Source organism: Pteronotus mesoamericanus, unplaced genomic scaffold, assembly GCF_021234165.1.
Source record: "Pteronotus mesoamericanus isolate MK-2021 breed Mesoamerican mustached bat unplaced genomic scaffold, CSHL_Meso_final scaffold_31, whole genome shotgun sequence".
In the NCBI taxonomy this organism is placed as follows: Eukaryota; Metazoa; Chordata; class Mammalia; order Chiroptera; family Mormoopidae; genus Pteronotus; species Pteronotus mesoamericanus.
Genome location: NW_026555312.1, coordinates 197,532 through 210,099, shown reverse-complemented (window position 1 = coordinate 210,099; position 12,568 = coordinate 197,532). Strand labels below are relative to the sequence as shown.

At 35.1% G+C, this 12,568-nt stretch overlaps 1 protein-coding gene and 1 pseudogene across 2 annotated transcripts in view; one reads left to right on the top strand and one right to left on the bottom strand.

Annotated features, from left to right (window-relative positions):
* Positions 1 to 12,568, bottom strand: part of HS2ST1 (heparan sulfate 2-O-sulfotransferase 1) — a 163,048-nt gene that overhangs the window by 50,969 nt on the left and 99,511 nt on the right. The window lies entirely within an intron of this gene.
* LOC129085836 (uncharacterized) lies at positions 9,228 to 9,372 on the top strand (annotated as a pseudogene).

Sequence of the window (12,568 nt, the reverse complement as noted above, 5' to 3'; positions counted from 1 at the left end):
AGCATGCATCAGAATGACTTGCAGGATTTGTTAAAATACAGACTCCTGCCTTCACACTTTCTCCAGTTTCATTGAGTTGTATAATTCATTCCTCTTTTTTTAATCCTCACCTGAGGACATGTTTATTGACTTTCGAGAGGAAGTGGGGGAGGGAGAGCAAAAAGAGAAAAACATTGACTGATTGGCTCCCATACTTGCCTTGACTGGGGATTAAACCCACAACCCAGGTATGTGCCCCAAACCAGAATCAAACCCACAACCTTTTGGTGTATGTGATGACTCTCCAATCAACTGAGCCACCCAGCCAAGGCAATGATTCCTTTACTCATAGTGGGCAAATATCAATTTTTGTAGTTATAAATAAGGATTTAAAAATTTAAATAATTTCAGGAAATCCTTCCAAGTCGTTGTTTCTAAATTTTAATTGTCCTTAAAAACCACTTTGTTTTGACCTGACTGTGGCTCAGCTGGTTGGGCATCATTCCGCAAAGCGAAAGGTCACCAGTTCGATTCCCAGTCAGGGCACATGCCTAGATTGCGGGTTCAGTCCCCAGTTGGGGCGCATACGAGAGGCAACCAATGAGTGTTTCTCTCTCACATTGCTATTTCTCTCCCTTTTTCTCTCACTCTTCCCTCTCTCTAAAAATAAATAAAATCTTAAACAAATTGGGACTATATTAGGAATAAAATGGCCTCTGAAAATGAGAAATGCTACCAGAAAATTCTTCCAAATTATGTTTGCAGATGAAATGGTGAATCGTTTTGAACCCACAGGTTCATAAACCAGAGTTAACAAAAATGTATTAGGTTTCAGTGTTGCTCTACTATACTTTGTAATGACTCCTATTGGTACAGTTTTTAGGTCACCCAGACTCTTATAAATTTGAGAGTCTTGTGAGTTGAGAGATTTCAGAGTCTCTTGTGGAAGACTTGGGAAATCTTGGGACCTGGGAGTCCCTTGGGAATGCAAGGTTGCTTTAACCTTCAGAAGTCAACACAATTTGCCATATTAACAAGCTAAAAAAGACACATACAATCATCCTAATACTTGCAGAGAAAGTATTTGACAAAATCCACGTCCATTCATGATAAAAATCTCAGCAAACTAGTAATAGAACTTCCTCAAACTCTAAGGGATTATCGTTGAAAAATGTACATCTAACATCAAACACTATTTTTTCACCCTCAGAGTAGAAGGAAAAAATCTCTACTCTTAAGACTGTTACGCTGAGTTAAAGAAGCCAGACCCCACCTCCCCCACCAAAAAGCATACATATTCTAGAAATATATATAGTAATAAATAAAAAACTTGCTAGTTTCTTGAAGTTTACCTTTTGGTTAACTGTTTCTTTCGAAACTGGTTTACACTAGTTATGTTAAATATTGTACAGGTATTAAGTCAATTATATATGAGTGCAAAAACTTAAAAGGACTGTTGAAAATAAAATTGGATACTCTAGGAAGACCCAGTAAAAACTGGCCTGGAATCAGATATTGGCAAGACAATTGAAAAGACTTGAGGAAAAAATCTGAAGATCTAGACTGCTTTGTCAAGGTCTTAAATTTTTTTGTTACATAGTGGAAAATACAGATGAAGTATCATAGGTATGTTTTATAAAACGAAAATAATGTGGAACCCCTATAAATAGACCCATCCTCAAAGAAAAAATATCCTTTTATTTTTTTCTTTTTATATTATTTTAAAAAATATAAAAAATTATATTTTTTAAGTATATGAATAAATGCACATGCATATTCTGACTTAAAATATTTAAGGTACAATTCTCACATGCATCAAAAAACAAAATAGGGGCTTAATCCCACTGAATTAAAAGGTTTCCCATAGTCTTTTGAATTCATTTTTTTCCCTACTGTAAAAGCTAATACACTCCTGAAAAAGATGGATTCAAAAACCAGAAAGAAGAAAAATAATATAGCTTGCCATCCAAATATGACTACTGTACATATCTGGGGACATTTCCTTACAGTATTTCTCTATGCTTTTAGTAAACAGTAATCATAACATATAAACAGCTGTTGTATTTTGCTTTTTCCACTTAACTTTACAAACATACTAGTCCTCCCACATTATTGAAAACATTGTTATTTCAAATAGTTGCATCTGGCACAGGCTTTTAAAATTACAGAAGCCATATATATACATACTGATGTCTATACTGAGGTACAAATAGAGTCATGCTTGAATTCAGAAGTAGGAATTGAAGATAATATGTATTGAGAAGAGCTAAAAATTTAATTCCTGATAAAGATGCCATAAATAATTGCTACTTTTCTTTTTCTTAAAAAAAATCTGACCTATTATTTCTCCCCTTTATTCTCATGTATTACCTCTGTATTCAAATCGATAATAGCAGCTGCTCAGAAAGACTAAAACAACCAGAAAATTGCTAACTCAAACAACAGCCTGTGACAATTATCAAAGCACCTCCTACTTCAAAGGAAAACGGTAAAAACAATTACCTATGTGGAGTTTTTAAAGGAGTTTCAAAAACATCCCTCACTTATGTGTCAGGACAGAAATATCTACTAACATTTCATGCCTGGTGTCTAGCTTCTGCTTACCTATGTTTGCATTCTAGGGAATCAATACAATAAATATAGTAAGATGACAGAAATGATAATGGTATCAACTAGGAAGCTAAGAACAAGTAGAGATGTAACATCCAAAAATGTGGGTACTGACTATAGTTGTTATTTACTTAATGGACTCTATTTTCTTATTTTCTAGTTCCATATAACAAAAGTAATGTCACATGTCAAAATTACATGATTGAATAGCGCTGTGATTCATCATTACAGACTCCTTCAACCTGGGGAGTGCTTTGGCCTGCTGATTATTTGACAATGATTTGTTCTAAGCCCACCTTTCTATGGCTCTACATAAATCTGAAAGCATTTCACCTTAATTGCTCTGAGATTCCGAATACAAGGGTACTTTCAGTTATCTCCCAAGTTTTCTAAAATAAGTATTATTTTTGGATCCCAAGGAAAATTTATTTTCACAGAATATATTATGGCACAAACACAGTCACCCAGGTAAAATACAAAAATATATTTATATACATGCATTTTGTGGCTACATATACACATTTGTTGATAAATACCAAAGCTAATAGACAAAGATGATGCATTTAGGAAAGTCTTATCTTAGAATCATTATTAATGCACATAAAAACATATATATCTTTTTTTCAACAAGAAAGATATCATTTTGGTTCCAAATGACCATACTCATAGCAGGGCATAGACTAACCATGCAGAATGTAAGACAGGACTAGTAACAGCAAAGTCTTTATTTGCTTTCACTTCTGACTACATTAGAATGTAGTTAACACCAAATTTCCAAAAGTTGGTTTTTCAAGAGACAGGGGAAAATATCCAGTAACTGTTATGCTTTAAAATAGATCTAAAATAAAATGTTTTGTTGGTTATTAAATCAGTTACATAAAGTAAAAGATACTTTAGACAGGTTTATTTGGTATCTAAAACTGGTTCAACCTAAAGTCTTAACTTAGAGCTACCTGTAAAATAACCTTATAGATTATAAGCAATGCTCACCTTCAAAGTTTAACAGTTCTTAAATTTATAAAATTCCTTACTGCCTACCCAAAATCATCAGTGGGAAACAGAATTAATTCTAAGGACACAGATCTAGGTTATTTCTCCTCCCATCAGCCCCTCTGCCTACAAAATAGAACTTAAAATATTATGAAGATCCTATCTTTCTAACATTACTTCTTTGCCTTGTAAAATATTTTGAGTTAGAAAGCACAATTAATAGAACGGTATTCTATATGAAAAGATTTGTTACATGCGTCCCCTTACCGAAATGTGTCTGTTACTCATAGGCAAAATCTAATCTTGAAAGGGTGAAAAAGAGAAAGAACAGAAAAACATGGCTCTTACTCACCTTCATTTTAATGGCCACCATTAAGAGAGCTGGGTTTTAGACATGCTTCTGGGAAGCATGCAGTCATTTTAATTTTTTCATGTGGTCTAAAGCTTATTAAAAAAAAAAAGAGCCTGAGAAGGAATTTCCTATGAATCATACATACACTTTTCACACAGTATTTCATTTAATATACACCCTAACATAGAGTATTACAAAATACAGCCAAATATAATCTATTTAATGATGACTATGGAAATACATTATTTCCAATGATACATTTATCATCTTGATAAATATTAACACAATGAATATTAATTTATTTCAAACAAATGAGTCACAGGGTCACACTCAGGATCCTCATCTGCAAAACAGGGATAACGCCAACTTGCAAGGTTATCAATAAACTTATTTTATATAAATATATAAATGAAGAATACATAATAGATGCATAAAAATTAATCTACAAGTGAAAAACCAAGTCAAGATGCCACTTGCAAAATTATCATGAAAGTATCTTCATGGGCATGTGGGAACATCAAAAAATATCTGGGCCATGGAACTACGGAACCCATCTATGTAGTATTTCTAAGAGAAAAAACTAATTTGGAATAGGGCTCATTTATTTTCCCCAAACACATTAAAAAAGTTTGAATCCTAATGGACAATAAGCTTTTCAAGGAAAGACATACTTAAAAATTGCCAGAATACTTTTAATACCAATCGGTAGTGCTACTCCTGAAAGTTGTTCACTGAGTATATGTCTCCTATTACTGCTATAACAAATTATTAATACCACATATTTAATGGTTCATAAGTACACAAATTTATCTTATAGTTCTGGACATTAGAAATCCTAAAATCAAGGTTGCATTACTTCTGGAGGCTCTAGGATAAAGGCCATTCCCTAGAAACTTCTTTCAGCTTCCAGGGGCTACTTGCATTCCTTGGCCTCTACCTCCACCTTGAAAAGACAGCATCACAGCATCTTCAAATCTCTGTTTCAGTGACTGTGACAACTGGTTCTGTCAGCATGTCTTTTCTGACTCTGATACTCCTGGCTCCCTCATACAAGGACCCTTGATCTTACATTAGGATCACTTAGGGAATTCAGAATAATCTCATCCCAAGATCCTTAATTTAATCACATCTGTGAAATCCCATTTGTCATGTAAAATAACATAGTCAGTCACAGGTTCTGGGGGACCATTATTTGGCCTACTACGATGCATATTTTTATCTCTTTAACTGTGTGAAGATTATGACACTTTAACTCTTTGACCCAATTTTTAATAACATTTCGTTTATTGATTTGAGAGGAAGGGAGGGAGGGAGGGAGGGAAACACTGATTTGTTGCTCCACTTATCTGTGCATTCATCGGTTGCATCTTGTATCTACCCTGACCAGGGATGGAACCACAACCTTGGCATGTTGTATATGGACGACACTCTGAGTTACTCGACCAGGGCCCATTTTTAATAATCTTTTAAAAGGAAAGCTTAATACAAATACTTAGTAAAACTGTAATAGTTTCTCAACCGATAAAATTTGAAAGGTTTTTTAATCTTCAAGATTCTTTCAAACTGAGATTTTGACTTCTTAAAGCCTCATTCTACTAGCCTCACATTATATTTGCATTTTTGAAAATGTAGTTCATTAAATGGTCACACTTACTAGCACATTTACAACTCGAGGATAACTTTAGTAAATAATTTAAAATCTTATAATAAATAAAATTATAATAGCTTGAAGAATAAAATTATTAATGTTTTACTAGCTTCTGTCCTTCAGGATTTCGGAAAACCATACACAGTAGTTACCCTGGAGGCCACAGATCACAAAAAATTAAAGGGGAAAAAACCCAACTCCCTAGAATACTGATTCTCAACCATGTACCGTATGTTGGCTATTTTCCTGTAATACTAATATCTGCGATTTAAAAGAGGTTACATTTTCGTTTGTCATAAAATAATTACTTACCATGACCTTCTTCATTGGTACCTCATTAAACCATTCTCACCTCTAATTACATTTTTTTAATACTTTGAAACAAATTAAAGGGTAGATAATATATTCATTTTAGCTTTAATCAAGACTAAGAACTATTTATTTATATTTTAAAATTAATCCTTGCATATTTGCGAACTATTACTCATTAGCGAGGTAATACAAATAGCTCAGCTACTGTGTCTCAACTGAGAAACCTGTATAACCTATGTTTTTCCACTCTTCTGTCACTATTAAGCTCGTAATTCCTCACTGTGGTACTCAATATTATTATTCATTGTAAGGAATTGTAAGTTCACTTAAAACAGAAATAGGCATTAGGCAAACTAAAAGGTTTACCATTTTAAATAAAAATTTGCATTGAAGAATCACAAAAAGAAGGTAATTTTAGAGTTTCACTGTAGAGCTGCTGTGAGGGCATTTCATACTCACACTGCAGAGTCTTAGTGATGTAGTCACTATATGACACAGTTTTTGAACTCCAGCAGAAAAATCCTATTTCCTTCTTGCAAAGATTCTATATTACCAATTACTTCTGTACACCCAACAGGGTTCCTCGACTTCATCCATGCTAGTTTATCAATTATGTGTCAATAATCCCCATGAAAAATATGGGTAAAATGATACAATGTCTGCGATATGCTACAGTGTGGAGAGCTACAGATAAAACAAGATTGTATGTCAGCTGATAGTTGCCTTATCTTGGTGGTAAGAATATGGGAATTCATTTTACTGGTCTATAGTTATGGATACATCTTAAAAGCAGCCCTAATAATTAAAAAAAATATATAATCTCAGCTTCTACAACTTACTGAAACATTTAAACAACGGTATTTATAATTATTATTTTTCAATATAGAGGCTCATCACAATAAAAAGATTGGGTTTACAACACACTAAATGGATTAGGAAAAACTAAAGACTGGAAATGAGTCAGATGAAAAGAAAAAAAAATATTTTTATAAAGGGTAGTAATCACAGATGGTCCAATTGAACCAGCTGTTCATCCAGAAAATCTTAGAAATTAATCTGGAGCTGATTCAAAACTTTTAATTACTGTGGTCTTCCATATACATACATTTCATAGCTTTTTAGGCCAAGAATATCTGTTACTGGGACTACATTTACTGCCAAAATAATTGAAAAAAAGCAGTAAAAGGAAAAGCAAAATGTATTTCTATTAGGAACAAAAAAAATCAGAGTAGATAAATAGTAAGCAGGACCATGGATAGAGGATCCTGATTACTTTGAAAATTAACCCGATAGTAAACAGCTGCTGCCATTGCCAATCTAAAATAATCCATGACAATTTATGAATACTAGCTCTGAGATGAAACAATTAAATAATTTCCTATACTAACATATAAATGAATCAAAATAAAAAAGTAATATAGTCTCAAACGTATCAGTAACAGAAATAAAGGGACGTTAAAATTAGAAATTAGTGGTTCAAATTAGACCTTCAATTAAATTAGCATTTTAATTTTAAACTCTATTTTTGACATTTAACATATAAAATTATGCAGAGTTGGGAAAGATAACCGTCATACCAGTTATTCAAGTAAATTAATTTTAAGCCAATACTGTTTATAATCCTATTATCATTACATACAAAGGAGTTTATAAATTTATTAAGGTTCAAATCATACAATCAATTTTAAATAATTTTCTGTTAACAGTCAAAACTTTCCCATGAGCCTGGTATTCTCAGTCCACTCATGAACAACCCTTGTGATATGAGTTATATGCAGAATACTGTTTATTAACTGATACATTTAAGAGCAATTACTTTCTTAATTTTCTTTAGGTATCAATATTGGAGTCCTATTAAACATATCACAGAATATTTTACATTTTAAAACTACCTTGCAATAATTTTAAATAATTAACTATATGTAATTCAATTATCTCTTGTGATAATGAAGAGAATGGTACACTGAAGAAATTATGCCATAAAATATTTCAATTATAATATCATGGTGGTAGAATGGAACATTTTCATTTTAAAAGACTGACACCTAAACTTTTTTATTTGTTCTTTAAAAAACTGTCACCCAACATTTGTAGTTTTAACTTTTTAAACTTTGTCATTTCTATTACCTAAACGACATTCTTTTGTTATAATTTTAGTTAATATTGCAATAATGACAAACTAGCACATTTTAAACAACTATATATTAAGTGTTCAGTCACAGCATTTAAGAATTAGGAAAGAGAAATGCCAAAGTGCTTCTTTAAGACCAAATAAAGAGCCTATGCATGAGGGTAAATCAAATTCATCACCTTAATAAAGTCTTGCTACCAAAAAAAAAAAAAAAAAAGAAACAAAACAGCCAAACTAAATAGTACATTAGGGCTTTAGTTGCTTTGCATTCTGGCATAAGCTCTACACATCCTCATGGACTTATAATAAAGTTTGTGAATTGGCAAGCAGTCTGAGGACCACACTCTTGAGTAGTACTGTCTTATAGATTACCTGGTTCAGTGGTTCTCAACCCTGGCTCCACGTAAGAATCATCTTGGAGGATTTAGAAAATATGAACACTTCGACTTCACTTCAGAGATTCTGATTTAATTGGTCTTAGTTAGGGTGAGGGCATAAGTATTTCTGCTGATGTAAGCCCATTCCATTTTGCAGATGAGAACACAGGCTTAGCGGAACAAGTAACTTACTCTTAGTTCATGAGACCCAAGAGTCAAAGAACTGACTTTCAGTAAAGTAATCCCCCTTCCCTTATCCATGGTTTTTCTTTCCACAGTTTCAGTTACCCAAGTTCAACTGCAGCCCAAATATATTAAGTAAGAAATTTCAGAAATAATCTTATTTTTAAAGAAGTTTTAAATTGCATTCTATTCTGAGTAACATGATGAAATCTCCGGCTCTGTCCTGCCTGGGATGTGAGTCATCCTTTTGTCTAGTATGTCCGCACTGCGTATCCTACCCACTTCTTAGACACTCAAGCAGCCACCTTGGTTATCAGATGACCTGTTTTGGTATCAGCTCATTACTTGTGTTCAAATAACCCTTATTTTAATAATGGCTCAAAATGCATGAGTAGTGACAATGACAATTCGAATATGCCAAAGAAAAACTATAAAGTGTATGTGTGCATAGGAAAAAATATTAGTATACATAGGGTTTCATACTATCCACCATTTCAAGCATCCAGTAGGGGACTTAGGAAGTATTCCCCAAAGCTAAGGGCCTTCCATTATACCCTATGCATAAGATTAGTTAAAATTATTACAGCGTCATTCAATATTCAGGATACTAGAAAAAAAGACACATTTGTAAAGTTTTTGCTTTCTACCCTCTGGCAAGGGGCAAGGACACACCTGATTGGTGGTGTTGCTCTCACACCAACCAGAGGCAAACCAGTTGTCCTGTCCTTAGTTCATCCACGCTTGTTGCCTGTGTTGGTGGCCAGAGATGGTTCATGCCTGGGGCACATAAAATTATTTTTGGGAAAAAATGTTTTTGCTTTCTTATTATTGATGTAAGAGACAATAAAGTATAAGGAAAGCATTACACGGTTAAATTTAGGTTACCTAAAGGATTAATCATACCTTCCTTAAAGTACAAATACATTGATTTGTTACTCAGGGAAAATCCTGAAATGGATATTACTAAGTTAAATATTTTGTGATTTTCCTGAGAATATTTATCCAGAGGATAAAAAGAATTGGGTAAGATTACATAACGTCTAGAAAGCTAGTTTAAATTTAACTAGGCAGCAAATAAGATACTATATGTACGTTTCAGAGCAAAGCAGTGAGAGAATGAAAACATCCTTTAGGATTACTGTGGCAAAACTGTGCAGCATGGCTTGCAGTAAGAGTTAAGAAGAAACAAAACAACTTTAAATCAACATATGCCCATAGTAACTCCATATATAAGAATTCCAGAGACCCTAGAGTTGAGATGGCCTAGGACAGGTATGAAATGAGATGTAAACAAGGCCTGTAACCCATAATTTTGTATCAGATGTCAAGGAAGTTATAGAACAATCTCAGATAGAAAATCTGGATCAGGAATTCCTTAAATAAGTTGATTTCACAGACAAGCTTTGTTTTTGATCAACTTCTTTCAAACATAATTATATATCACCATTGAAACAAAACACAAACAAAAACAACCAAGTACCCCCAAGTACCACCATCCCCAAATCAATAAATTCAATCTAAAAGAAAACACTTGGGAAGGTTTGTTTCTCATGTCCAAAATAAGGATATCCAGATATTTCAACCTGGAATAAGACACTAGGACAAATTTTCATTTGTAACCTTTGTGTAAAATAGCCTCTGATTTCAAAAAAGGTTAAGAAAAAAACTATACAGAAACATATTTTTCAGTAGAAAAATAGTAAAATAAGGATGGCAGTAGGCTTCATAAATATCAGCTTTTCTGTTTTTAAATTAGGTTGTTATTTTTTTTTCATATAATCCTTTTCAACTACCCAGTCTGAAAATGATGGGTCAATATTATCTTTAGCCCTGAGGAAAGAAAGGCAAGATCTCAGTCATAGGCTGTTCCACTCAAAGTATCTGCTTCTTAGACATTCTTTTAAAAATATCTTCCTTTCCTCCCCATATTAGAGTCTGCAAGTGTGTATGTGTGTGTGTATCCAATAGATAGTAATATATCCCACTGTTTAAGTACCCAAAATGAGAGGTTTTAATTCACTTTCTAATTTTCTCATACTTTATTTACAAGATGGTAAATAAAAAATGTTGTCAGCTTCATATGGAAGAATAGAGAGCAAAAGCTCTTCAAAAATAATAAAATTTCCCAAGCTGAGAATACTGACCTTAACAAGGGAAATGGAATTATTTGCGGGAATGTTCTTTGAATACTTAAATTGTGTTATTACAGACAGTGGAATTGGGACTTCCAGTCAAGATGGCGGCATCATTAAACAAGGCTTGGATCTTTGCACAACCACCTCAAAACTGCAACTAAATATAGAACCACCATTGCTCAGAGCCGTCAGAAATCAAGTTTAATGGAAGTCTGACAACTACAGCATTAAAGAAACCACATCCATCTGGAATGGGAAGAAGGGTGAAGATGCAGAACAGGTTGTGACCACATTCACACGTGGTACATAAAAACATGTGAGGGATATCTCAGGAATGAGGAGTCCCAGCCCCACACCAGACTGCCCAGCCCAGAGTTCCAGTGCGAGAAAGTCTCCATAACTTCTAGCTGCAAGAATCAGTGGGGATTGAGTTTGTGGAAGAAACTTCTGGAGTCTCAAGCAGTTCCCCTTATAGAACCTGCACACAGACTTACTCATACTCACTCCCTCTGAGCTCCAACACCAGGGTAGCAGCTTGAAATGCACCAGTGGCATGCAGGGAAGCACTGAAGGGTCTGGCATTAGGACAGGGGCTGAGGGACAGTTTTCTCTCAGACAGAAAGGTGGGTAGAGGCCCACTGTCCCTTTTGGAGCCCTTTCCCCACCAAGTCACAGAGCCAGCAGGCCAGATCTGAGACTCCAGAAACCTAGTTAACACTGTTTGCCTGGCCCTGGAGATCTCAAGACTCTTTCCCACCCAACTTATGGGCCCAACCAGTTAACCATGACTTTTCCATATGACTGGATGGTCTTGGCTCATGCTTCGCAACTTCCTATAGCCTATCAAACAAGCAACAGCTGGACACAGTGAATCCAGAGCCCCCATACCTCTTGCAAAGCGGCCCCAGGCCCAGCACTAGCAGCAGTCAGCCTATTCACAAACTGACTTTGCCTGGGAATCTCCAAGCCCAGGACAGGTAGCAGACATCTCAGACTGCTTTATAGCTCAGGCAGGGTGGGCCCTGGGCAGAACACAGATGGGGCTCTCCTTGGCCTGCACCACCCAGGAAATCCCAGAGCCTGCACACCCAGTGGAAAGCTACAGGCCCTGTCAGAGCACCACTATCCTGCCCCTGAAGAGCTGATCCTCCATGGAGGGCAGAGGCTGGTGGTCAGTGGTCACAGCCAGTCCCTGCAGCTGACTGGTCTGGGTAAATTCCTCCCATTGACCTGCCAACACTAACCAAGGCTCAACTACAAGAGGATGAACTCTGTCCAGGTGAAGGGCACACCTCGAATACCCAATTTGGGTGATAAGGGAGGCTATGCCACTGGACACTTCTATGTTAGGCCATGCTACCAAGACAGGGAGTCATAATAGCTCTACCTAATACATAGAAACAAAAACAGGGAGGCTGCTAAAATGAGGATACAAAGAAATGAGGCCCAAATGAAAGAACAGATCAAAACTCCAGAAAAAGAACTAAACAAAATAGAGATAAGCAATCTATCAGATACAGAGTTCAAAACATTGGTTATAAGGATGATTAAGGAACTTAGTGAGGACCTCGACAGCATAAAACAGATCCAACCAGAAATGAAGAATACCCTAACTGAAATAAAGAACAGTTTAAGGGGGAAAAACAGTCAAGTGGATAAAGCTGAGAATCAAATCCGTGATATGGAACATAAGGAAGCAAAAAACCACCAATCAGAACAAGAAAAAAAGAATCCAAAAACCGAGACTAGTATAAACAGCTTGTGGAACAACTTTAAGAGATCTAACATTCACATCATAGGGGTGCCAGAAGGAGAAGAGAAAGAGCAAGAAATTGGAATGTATTTGAAAAA